The sequence below is a fragment of the Tiliqua scincoides genome, chromosome 5 (assembly GCF_035046505.1).
Source record: "Tiliqua scincoides isolate rTilSci1 chromosome 5, rTilSci1.hap2, whole genome shotgun sequence".
NCBI classification, from domain to species: domain Eukaryota; kingdom Metazoa; phylum Chordata; class Lepidosauria; order Squamata; family Scincidae; genus Tiliqua; species Tiliqua scincoides.
In genome coordinates, this window is record NC_089825.1 from 15,019,894 (window position 1) to 15,032,385 (window position 12,492).

The 12,492-nt window shown below is 41.0% G+C and overlaps 1 protein-coding gene across 4 annotated transcripts in view; it reads left to right on the forward strand.

The window, feature by feature from the left end:
• The window catches only part of PARD3 (par-3 family cell polarity regulator), a 647,691-nt gene that overhangs the window by 345,579 nt on the left and 289,620 nt on the right, over positions 1 to 12,492 (forward strand). The gene's annotated exons all lie outside the window — the stretch shown is intronic.

Below are 12,492 nucleotides of genomic sequence, written 5' to 3' on the forward strand. Positions count from 1 at the left end.
TGGTCCAACAAAAGCTAATATAGGCATGCGCCACTTAACAACAATTCACTTAACGACAGATCACATATATGACACTGGTCAAAGCACAATAAAGATGCTCTTCATGAGGCAATTGCGTCTTCCATAGCCTGCAGTAGAGTATCTGTTTACACAACTGACAGCCTCTTAATGCACAGAAGAGGCAATCTATCTCTAGTAGCATGTGCAGCCAGCTAGTGTCTAGCAGGGACCGTCTGTTTACACAACAAAGGCAATAGATTGGACTGGTTCACTTAATGACCTAATCATATCACAACAGGGATAGGAGAACATTGTTAAGTGGTGCAAACCTGTAATATACTTTCTTATTGTTCATGATATTTGTTGATTTTGGGCTTCTCATTTAATTTTCTTGTGAGTTTTTTTATGAACATATTTTTTTTAATGACCGAAATATAATTTTTCCCTACTTTTTGCCATGTGTGGTCAATATTGTTTTAGGAAAAGAGCAAAATAATAATAATTGAAATGAAATAAACAAAAAAGATGGGGGTGGGAGAAGCTCTGAATTCTCCTGAGGCACAAAAATGTGAGAACCTCTGGTTGGAACCAATGTTTTTTTTTTAATCAGTTTTTTAACTGACTTAAAAAAAATTTCCAATCAGCGAGTTGTGAAATAAGCATTTAAACTGCATTAGTGTGTGACACATTCCACACTCTATGTGTGTGCATAATAATATCTGAATACACAGTACATTTGTCATAATATCTGTAAGTAGCTTGTCACCTAGTTACATTTATAAAACCAGTTATTTTTGTTCTAATTATAGATTAACTAGTACCTCTGTGACACTTCCGTGTAGCTGTTCGCAAACAGTGCCTTTCTATTTACGTAACATTTAATGGCTAAGTTTAGTTTCAATCATATTTTTAATTAACAAGAGACTTGCAGTACGTCAAAGGGGACTTTGAACGTGACTTAATAATGATCAGAGTTGCTATTTTCCTTCTATGATTATGCTCTTATTTTCTGTGAACTTCATGTGAACTACCAGATTGCTTGTTTCTGGTTACTGAGTTTTAAGCTCTACAAACTTGGATGACACAAGGTTGAGCTGACAGTTTGCTTCTGTTGTTGATGCGCCTTCAAAAATACTTAAGGCCATCAGCTGAGGATGACATGCTTGAGGGGGAAAAAAATAAAACACTGTTACTGTTTAAGTGAGGAATCCCTGTGCTTACAAACATAAGTCACGACACTGATTTTCCAATTTTTCATCTTTAATGGAACAGATAAAGAGGAAACCTACAAAAACCCCACTGGGACATTACACAGGCTTCTGATTTTCTCAGTCAGCAATGAAAATAGAGATCATACAATGTTCATAATTGCAGCAGTAATTTTGACTAAGTAGTGGACTAAATAGCCTTTTATAGCTTCTCTACAATAAGCAGTTAGTGCAAATTGCCAAGTCACGTGCGTGAGCAAGAAGAGGTGAATATAAAATTGAAACCAGCAATTTTGCAGATAACTTACTGAGAATTTTCAGTTACTGAAACTAGGAAAGCCAAATTAGACTGAGAAATCCTGGCTGCGGTCCAAAACAGAGTTGCCCCCTACCCTGCAAGGTCATAATTGTGAATAAGTTTTAAATGGTGGCTAAGGCTCTCTTTAAATGCGCCTCTGAGTCTTGGTTGCATATTTGAACTCCATGTGGGCTGTTTTGCAGCACAATCCTATGCATACCCAAGCCCTATTGAATTCACTGGACTTACTCCCAGGTAAGCGTGTATAGGATTGTGCATAACAGCGATTTTTAACCAGTGTGCCGTGGGAATTTAAGAGAGGCTCATTTATTATTAGGGCTATTGGAGGATGTTAGTCCCCCACCAAGAACATGGTGTGCCTTATCAATTATCAAAAAGCTGATGGTGTGCCTTGACAGTTTTGGCAGCTTCTCGGTGTGCCCTGAGATGAAAAAGGTTGAAAATGGCTGGTGTATAGGATTGCAGCCTTGATATATTTGTTTCAGTTTCTAACTTGCTCCGAAGGTTCACTTTTAAAACCAAGCTGCAAAAATGAAGCGCCCCGTTATTATAAAGCTCCATGACCAATTGAAAGAATATTGTACAGATGAAGAGAAACACCAATATTCTATGTATGGTAGAGGCCAGACCAGACGTCACACACAAGCTCAGATCCCACATTTTGTTTAAAGAAAGAAAGAAAAAAGTTGCAGATGAGAGCAATTAGGATTGGGCCTGCAACTCTGGGTGAAGTGGGTTTAACTCTTTCCTCTCAGTCTTTTTCCTGATGGGTTTCCCCCTGCTATCAGCCATATGGAGAAAATCATTTGGGGATCAGATAGGTCTCCTGCATCCCTGCTCGTTTGGTCCTTGCTGAATGGGACTTGCTTTCCAGTGAGAAAATTACTTCCAGTTAAACTTAATTAGATCATGATGCACTATCCGAAGGACAATTAGCCATGGTGGTTTTGTTTTTTTAATACGGAACCTCCATGTTCAGGTGCAGTGTGCCGCTGACTTTTGTATGTGTGTGAACTAAAAGCAGTATATAAATAATTAAAAAGAAATATCAATTCTCATTGCTGAGAGCTACAGTGGAAAGAGCTGTTGCATTCATGCCCTTCCTGGGATAACTCTTGGCCACTGTTGGAAACAAAATGCTGGACTGGATGTTCCTTTTGCATATCAGGCAGCAGTAGTCTTTATGTTCTTGTAGAGTGGCATTGGTGCCAAGTGTACATTTCTCTTGAAATCAGTGTGTCTTAAAAGTTGGCTAAAGCAGGATCGTGCCCTTCGTTGTTAATTTGCATGGATTATCAGAACTGATTTGTAGTTTCCTTCCTGATAGGCTGCTGGAGAGAGCTTGCTGACGACCAGGCTTGTTTGGCTTTTCTGGAGTTTTGCATCTTGGCGTGTGTGTGTGTGTGTGTGTGTGTGTGTGTGTGCGCGAATAAATAAAATACTTTTGAGTGTACCTCTGTTTTCCTCAACTTGCCTGCATAACTAGTAGCGGAGGTCACTGAAAGGATGATGTTTGTTCATGGACAGCTGGATGGCTTGCATGACTGGAAAGGTCACCAATGGGTCAGTCTTGACTTTGAAAGTAAAGCAGTGGTGCTATATGTATGCGGATAATAGCTGAAATGCCAACCACTGGTGCATTCCTTTTCATGAAGCTAAACTAAATAGCGCTTGAGCAGTTAATGTTGTATTTGATTTTGAGGCGTTGGGAGGGGCAAAGCTTCTCAAACTTGAAACGTGTTTCGAAAGCAGTTGATTAGTTTGTCAGTTCAGCAGTTCAGTAAGAAATCCACCTGGGATAAGAGAAAAGAGCCAGAGGGGAGCAGATGCAGAGCTCCCTGCATCTCAAGCCCAAATCAAAGGGTGTGTCCACCCTTTAGGTGGAATAATAAATAGGCCTTAGTTGAAGGAGGAAAAGCAGTGCTGAATAGGGAAGAGTTACAAAGCTTCAGTTGTGTATATCTTGGGGCATTAGTGAGCCTTGTGCATTTGGATGTCAGCTGCTGGGTCATGTCCCAACTGAAGGTGTGCTGTAGCAGCCCACATCACTGACCACTTTCTAATTTATTTAGAAATTAATGGTTTTAAAAAACCATCTCCCTTCCCCCTTGGTCTGCCCCTTCCCTGTTCCATTTCTCGCCTTCTTCCTTCGGTGTCTCCCCTTTTAGTTCGTCAGCAAAAGCAGTGCAACTGAAATAGCAGCCTGCATCATAAATGGGCTCTCCCAGCGCTGTCCTTTCAGCAGCGCCACTTCTGCTGATGAGTCACTTCATAGCTGAGAAGCTGGCAGTGGTGCTTGGAGAGCCCAGTTACCTTGAGGACTGATTAAAGAGCTTCTACAGGCCTTTTCTGGCCCACGGGCCTTAGGTTTAACACCGTTGGTCTAAAGTAGGGGTGCCCAAACCCTAGCCCTGGGGCCACTTGCAGCCCTTGAGGACTCCCAATGTGGCCCTCAAGGAGCCCCCAGTCTCCAATGAGCCTCTGGCCCTCCAGAGATTTGTTGGAGCCTGCACTGGCCCAGCGCAGCTGCTCTCAGCATGAGGGCGACTGTTTGACTTCTTATGTGAGCTGTGGGATGAGGGCTCCCTCCACTGCTTGCTATTTCACATCTGTGATGCAGTAGTGGCACCAAAGGAAAGGCCAGCCTTGCTTTGTGCAAGGCCTTTTATAGGCCTTGAGCTATTGCAAGACCTTCATTCATTCATATAAGTTCATCTATAATATATTCATTTATGAAAACTTATGTAAATTTATTCAAATTTGAAATGTAAATTAATTCTCCCCCCCCCCCGGCCCCTGACACAGTATCAAAGAGATGTTGTGGCCCTCCTGCCCCAAACTTTGGACACCCCTGGTCTAAAGAATTTGAGAACTGTTATGCCTACCCGAAAACCAGTTTAAGAGCCTTCCAGCAAAGCTTCCTTTTCTCAGCTGCGCCCTCCCACCAAAAAAGCACCTGTAGTTGGCTCTAGTGCTGATAGGGATCTTTGGATCTTGCTTGCAGTCATATATATTAGATTGCCTTGTGGCTGCAATGTGCTTAGTCTATGGTGCCGTCGTATATGATGTGAACAGACAAGATTCCCTTTTCCGTCAACTGCTCTTACTGTTAATGTTCACTATGGAAGGGCGCATATCTTGTGCCTCAGTTCTCATTTGATTATGCTGAGAATGTGCATGTGGGGCAACAAATGAAGCAGAGCACTTAAGTATACCCCCAAGTAGTTTATTATAAATATGAGCAGAATGGAGATGTTGATTGTCTTTGATTATTTTTAATGAAGGATATTATAATATGACATGCTTTACGGAAACCTAACAAACGTGCTTTCTTTTCAGCTAACAGGCAGCAGTTATTTCACCAATTACCATCATTAGAGTAAAATTTCCTTGCGGGCGTGTTAATGCATCTACGCACACGTATGCTATCATCATGAAATTCTCATCTTATTTAGCTAGTCTATTTGGAATAATGATTTAGAGTGTGCATCTTGTCCTGGTTTGATATAAAAGGAAGAGACACTGGAAGAGAGAAATCTTATTAAAGCTGTTCTTTTTGCAGGCAGCACAAACTGTGTCCTCTAAAATGACAAAGTGGGCTAGTCCTACAATAATTGCACTTGCTTCCATTATGATTTCTTAATATTTATTGCCATTTTGGCATTTTCAAATAACCTGATCTTTCATAGGAATTAGCTGTTTAATAAAGTCCGAAGAGAAGGTCAGTCATATGCTTCTGTCAGTGCAGAATGTTTGTTGGCTTTTTCTAAATGAAAATTGATATCTTCTGTTAAAGGTCGGGGCTTGAGCGTCTAGCATACAGATTTAGGGGTTATTGCTGATGTTATAATATTATTGGGTTTTTGCAGTTCATTCAGTCACCGTCATTCATATAGACTCATATGAAGTCTACATTCCTGAAGCCAGGTTCATACACACAACGGCTCCTTAAGCATTGCCATTTTCAATGCATGGATTACTCTCTATATTAAAAAGTGCTTGCATGTACATTACTGTAACATGTTTGTGACGCATACTTTCTGGCTCTACTGGCCATGTAGAGACACTGTGTTTCTGGTCTCCTAATCATGGCTTGGGTTCATGATTATGAACCCTTGAACCATGGGTTCACAAGCTCCTTCTCCCATGTCGAATCTGTCTCCCCCATTCTGTGCTTTAACCATACTGCAGAATTATGTCTGCATTGGTGCTAACCAGATTTCTGCTTTTAACTAGGGTTTGATGTAGACTTGCAAACCCTGGTTAGTATTGAACCTGATTGGCATTAATCAGGTGTAGAGAAAGATATCTGGTTTTCTGTTTCTTTGTTTTGGACCCTTCTAACTCCTTCCTTGAGGCTTCTAGGATGTCTTAGCAACCTAAAGATGCTGTTGAATCATCCAGATGAAGTAACCATTGTCCTGGGATTCTTCTTGAAACCCTTTGAAATCAGCACCATAGCAGCAAACTCACATTACCAAGCAGACATGTTGTTTTGTGAATTAGCCATTTACTCATTTGGTTTCCCCAAGTATAATAGGTTCTAGCTAGCCCACTTGCTGGGACTGTCATGAAACAGTTGATTGTGCATTCATGCACACCTGACCAAGTCAAAGGACAGATAGGGATGCTCAGATGGTCCTAAACCTCCCAACTAGTTAGACCTATTACATAATCAACACTTGTTTTTGTTTAACCCTATCCATTGTTTTGATCCCTTCACCTTTTAATAACTGTTTTACGTGCCTTGTGAACCTTCACTTGGAAAAGTAAACTTTTAACACCTCTCCAACAATCTTGTTCTGTTACTGTTTACTTTCTAAAGAGAGGACTGCCCGGATTTGGGGGCTCTTTGTTAACTGGGACGGAGACTTTCACAAGGTGACCTCCTTCTAGCTGGGCTTCCTAGCCTTGGATGGTGGCAGAAAAGAGCCAATGACTTCTGAGCAAATTCCAGTATCCCCAACAGAAGAGTAAGCTGAGTGTGGGATGCTAATCATTAACCATTAGGCACTGTGTCTGTTCTTAGTGGTGGAAATGTAGATAGTGACATGTCATACTTAAAGCAAAGGATGGAAATGTCCTGGCAGTTTGCAAGAGACAGGATTGTGTGAACCCACAGAATCTTCAGATCTTCCTGACCTTGACTAGAAAGTTGGAAATATATTTGCAGTGTACCATTATGACCTGATGAATGTATCTGATTACTGAATACCTTCCATCCCTTCAGCAGCTTCATGAACATCAGAATTTCAGGAAGTCCAGCCTCTGCTATCTCAGGGCAACAGGGGTCTTGGATGCTCAGCCTCTCCCCCGTCTGGCATATGACTTCCACAGTACTGCAGCATTGGAAAGGATGATGGAAGCACAAAATGACAACACTGTGGTGCTGAAGCAGGAACTGGCTAAACTGTGTTCACAATAAGCCAGTTTAAAAAATAGTGGGAGGGGGCTACTTATCATTGAATGATTTGCAGACTTGGAGGACGTGCCCTTTGCTGGGGGATCATACAGGATGGCCCAAATTCTCTAAATGACTTCAGGAAGCATTCCAAATACTCTGTGTAATTACATTGATTGCATATGCAGCTGCAGTAATTTCATTCTCAAATGACCAGTTCAGATTTCTAACTGGTCATTTCTGCATGCAATTACTGTGATTGTGTTTGCACAATTCTAGAGGTGTGGAACTCCAATATAAAAGAATCTTAAAATCACAGCATCTTCATACTTTCAAAAAAGATGTAATAAAAAAAATTAACTTACTCTTGATCCATGTGACTTTGCCATGTGTAAGTTATTTCTCTCCCAAGTTTTTTTTCTGTGTATAATGGACTCCTAATGAAGCACATCAACAATAGTTATTTATATGTGATGAACAATTCACTAAGCAGAACATGTTCTCAGAGATGGAACCTCTTTGGGGGGAAAACAGGAGGGATACAAATGAACCCACAGTCCTCAACCTTTTCCTGCTATCATTGCTGAGGAGAGACATGTACTTCTTTTGACCTTATATAATTAATTATGGCTCAGTACTAGACTTGGTTCTCCACTTAGATAACTAATATGAAGCGTCACAGTGATAAGAAATGGATGAGCTTTCATATTCCTCAAGGCTGAAGACTGACCAGAAAATGTAGCCGTGAAGGCAACTTCCATATAATTATTATGCAGTGTTTTTATTTGAGGAGAAAATATAGGGTTTTTTTTTTTAAAAATGTTAAACAGCTTACCCATGTTCACTTGCCTCTTGAAATCCCAAGTTCAGTTGGAATAATGAGCAGTCATTTAAGTTTTACTCCCTCCACAAATACGATTTGTGCAGTCAAACTGTATTTAGTTATGGTTGGCAACCTTCAGTCTCGAAAGACTATGGAATAAGCCTACAGCACCTAGTATTCCCAGGCGGTCTCCCATTCAAGTACCAACCAGGCCTGACCCTGCTTAGCTTCTAAGATCAGACAAGATCAAGCATGTGCAGGGTAATAGTTGCTGCTGTATTTAGTTAACAGACATAGGAAGGAATTACTCTATTGGGTCATTGTGTGAAGGTTTTCACTGTTAGAACTTGGTGGGTGGGTGGGTGTATTTTGTGTATTTAATGAAAGCTTTAATTAATAAAAATTGGAGACCTGATGAATGCTCCATTTATTTATGCTTTGAGGCAACAGGATTTAGCCTGATTTCTGTCCACAGCAAATTGCTATTTTTTCCCCCCTAAATGTCACAAAAGAAGGACTAAAGGTGGGCAGGTGGGGAATTGCTCAGTGTTAAGCAAGCATTGTAGTAGTCTGACCATGTTAGCCGCCAACACTCACTTCTCTAGAAGCTCCCAGCAGACAAGAGCAAGAACAGAATTAATTAGAGCAAAGCTGCAAAGAACATTAATTGCAACAATGCATCACTTTTTATTGTTTGTGAGCACTTAAGTCAAAAGATGATGGGAGCTTGGATGAACTCCAGTTTGGCACACATGCAGACATTGAGAGATAATAGTCAGTTAATAGATGAGCGCTGTGCAGAGCCCCTTTCTAACATTAGCACAGCAGTTGTTCAGCAGAGGCTAGGGAGGATTTTGGGGGTTCTGTCAGCACCCATTTTTCAAAACCGATTAGCAGATGAACAGCAACATCCTCTGGACTCATGAGCAGGAACTTGGACTTAGAAGGCCTTGTGGTTCATTCCAACTCTGATTTTTATAAGGAAGCTTGTCGCTAAATTCATGTCCTTTGCAGAGTTTACAAAATGCATGTCCTTTATAGTAAAAAGGGGTAGTTTCATCCAGCTGGCACATACGAATGGCCATATGATGGAAGATACCCAGTTTCAACTTGCAATCACTTTACATCCTGATTTATTTCAGAACTATCAACTGGTACATTGCTCTTGTTTGGTGTGCTTCGTTAAGAGGCAATTATACAAAGGGGGAAAAAACTCTTAGGTAGGGAACAAACTCCACCTTGCAATGTCACATGTATCAAGACTAAAGTGCGTTTGGGTTATTTTTTTTTTTTTTAAATTATGTCTGAATGCTCCCCCAGCTTAATGGAATTCCCATTAGTAACAATGTTGGCCTTAGGAATGTCAGTCAAGAGGGAAGCACTCTTCTCTTGTATGGAATCTTGGACAGGAGAGGTAAATAATGTGCAGTCTTTGGCATTTTGCTCCCTGTCATTTAGAAATTGACAGTTGTGTCTCAGAGAGGGAGAGTGGTTAAGATAAACATTGCTGCTTTATTGGGTTTTGCTCTATAAAATTGCCCTTGCTTTCCTATCTTACTCTACGGTCCCTTGAAAGTGTCAATGAAGTATCTAGTTGGGGATTAATGTAAAATCCAGGTGTGCTGCTTACTGGGAGAGTATACTCTTGCATCTCTGCCCTACAATGCCTACCTTTTTATGTTAAACTCACAGAGGAGGTTTGAGCTTAAGGAGCTTCTGGCTCTTCCAGGATACCTGGGGGGATGGGACAGGGACGACTAGGATAGACAAGACAAGTAACCTTTATTGGCATATTTAAAATACAAACAGATTAGGACAACAGATTGGAGGGAGGGATATTTGAATCGAATTATTCAACTCCAACCATGACCATCCTGCCCTTGCTACATAGATTTAGCTGCTTGTGACCACCATAGAAACGCGTCTCTTAATTATCATGTTTATATATTTAGCTACGATCCCAGCAAGCTTTTCCTTTATCCCATTAGGTGTGTAGACTATTTTATTCTGGTCATTCCACCTCACGAAAGCGGCCAAAATTGGCAATAAATAACTTGAACAAAGATCCTGGTATAGTGGACAATATAGTAATATATGAGGGAGTGTTTCTAGATCCCCTGCCTACATGGGCAAACTCTGTCTGCAGCTGGAATATTTCTGTATCCTGCCAAATCACTGCTCAGATGGAATGACGTCACATCTCGTGAGAGTAAACGTCCTTTGTTCTTGGGGGCATTCCAAAAAGTAAAGATACTTAGGTCTCATTCCAGGTAAAATGAGATGACTAGGATGCAGTGTCAACCAATATATGGGGTGGGTAGTTGGCAAACCGCTACAAAAGAAACTAGTTGGAAGGAAGGTTCTAACTTAGCCTTCTTCTGGACATGCTAGGTTTGTAAACTGGAAACTCCTCTTGCTGATAGGAGCAGGAACAAAATCTAGTCGCTACCTCACTGTCTTTCCTCACCAGGGAAATAAGAAGACATTGTGTGCTTTCCATGGGAATTATTCATTGCAAGTATGTCATTGCAGATACGTGAGAAATATTTAAGCGGAATCTGAGCACACTGCCCATCGTGCCTGGGATAACTGGATTCTCAAAACCCTTTACACTTTAAAAAAAAATGTGTTTTTGTGACTGACTCGAGTCCCATGACCCCATCCCTGCAGTGAACAGTTAATTTTCACAGCTGTTCACTGCAATTCAGGTGGCTGAGATTCTCAAACCCAGAGCCTCAGCCAATGAGCTGAGTGATTCTGACAGTAACATTAGCCTCTCTTACAGTGTTGTTCTAAAGATTGTTGATATAATGGATGAGAAATCTTCTAAGCACTTAGGAAAATTTTTTTAATGGAATACAAAGTATTACTGTTTGTTTTTTGTTGTTGCATAGAGGGGATGGAATTAAGAATGCAGTTGATCTGAAAACTTGAACTATACAGATCAGCAGGATGAATGTTCAGTGTAATCTTTGGAACTGAGAGCCCAAGATTTGTTTATGTAGTCTTTGTCATGGCTTGCTATCTGTAGGATCAGCTATATACTAGATATTGGTACGACACATCTGGTAATGGACCATACTGATATCCTCAGCATCGTTGTGTTGTCAGTGATGACTAGAATTAAATCTGTGTGCATCACGACACCATGGGGCATTGCAACAAGCTTATACAGACATCATTGGCCACATACCTCCTAGTAGTGCAACCATGGCAAGATGCTGGACACTGTAAATCAAAGGCTTGGCTGACGGGCTGCAAGCATGAGGTTTCCGCTGCTGGAAGGGCCCTCATACCCTCCTTGAGTCTCATACCACCGTTTTCAGGGTTTCTTCATCATGTCCAGCCTGGAAGTAACTGGCTGTGATGTCATCATGTCACATGTAACTACTGCTTACTTCTGGGTCCCACGCACTGCATTTGTAGCATGGAAGGCATTGCAATGGAGGTAAATTTGCTGAATTAAATACTTGAAAAGTTTAAATTACTCTTACAGCTATGTTTGTGGGGGGCGGGCGGGCAGGATTGATGAAGAAGTTAGCCCCATGAGCCACTCTTTCTTGCATGTTCTTTCAGTGTGTCTGCTTACTAATTTATCTTATGGGTTTACACATTCACTCTTTTGGTACATTAATAGGTATGCAGTTGCTGAACTTAACACTGAATACATTGAAGCTTGCCATATGTTTTCACCAAGAAACTATAAATAATAAATTGCTCAGTGTTGTTTTTTTTCTTTCCTTATTGCCTTTCAAAATTGACTAAATTCAATACCTGCAAACAGCAGGGAAGTATAAAAGCATTGTTGTGATCTCTTGGATAGTGCAAATATTTCTTGCCAGTAGGGCCCAAATATGAATAATAAATTCAATTAGTGGGGAAGTAAAGAATGTACAAAGCATGAAACCCATCAAGAAGAAAAGGGTCTGTTTACCAGGATTATAAAATGTAATGTTTTCTAGAAAGTAATGGTGTCACACAACCCGTCAAACATCCTGCAGGACAAACCAAAATCCTGCCAGGCCTGAGGCCAAGCAGGATTTGCTTGAATTGACCACAGAACCAGGCCAAAACCAGCCCTGAACTGCCAGTCCTTAAGCCCGGGAAAGGCAAGTGAAACTCCCAAGCGCCTGAACTCCCGTCCTTCTGAGTCCTGGCAAAACCTCTCAGTAGTGACCTTGTGATTAGTAGTGGATTTAGGTTGCAATCCTAACCCACATTCCAACACTGACATAAGAGCAATGCAGCTCTGAGGTAAGGGAACAAACATTCCCTTACTTTGAGGAGGACTCCATGAGTGCCACCTACCTGCAGTATGCAGCACACATCCTGTTGGCACCGCTATGCTAGTGCTGGAAATCTGGTTAGGATTTGGGCCTTAGTTGAATTGCACTTGAGCTAGACTCACGCACCCCCGTGCAGATTAAGAATGTATTAAAGAATTAAGACATAAGACAATTGTAACACTGTTAACTATACGGAATGCGGAACAAGGAAACAACAAACCTAAGTTCTGAATCTGACAAAGGTTGACCTCATCTAGGAATGTAGCTCTTGAGAATGTGTAGAAAGTTGAAAAACTATCCCACCATATGGTTAGCTTCTATGTTGGGTTCAGTGATGGAAGGCAACTAGTTACATCCCAGGAAGGGTTTTAATACCTTGAAGATGTCTTCAAAAAGATTATAACCAATCTTCTTGAAGATGAAGGACGCCTTGAAGGTTCAGGACCCTGAGAAGT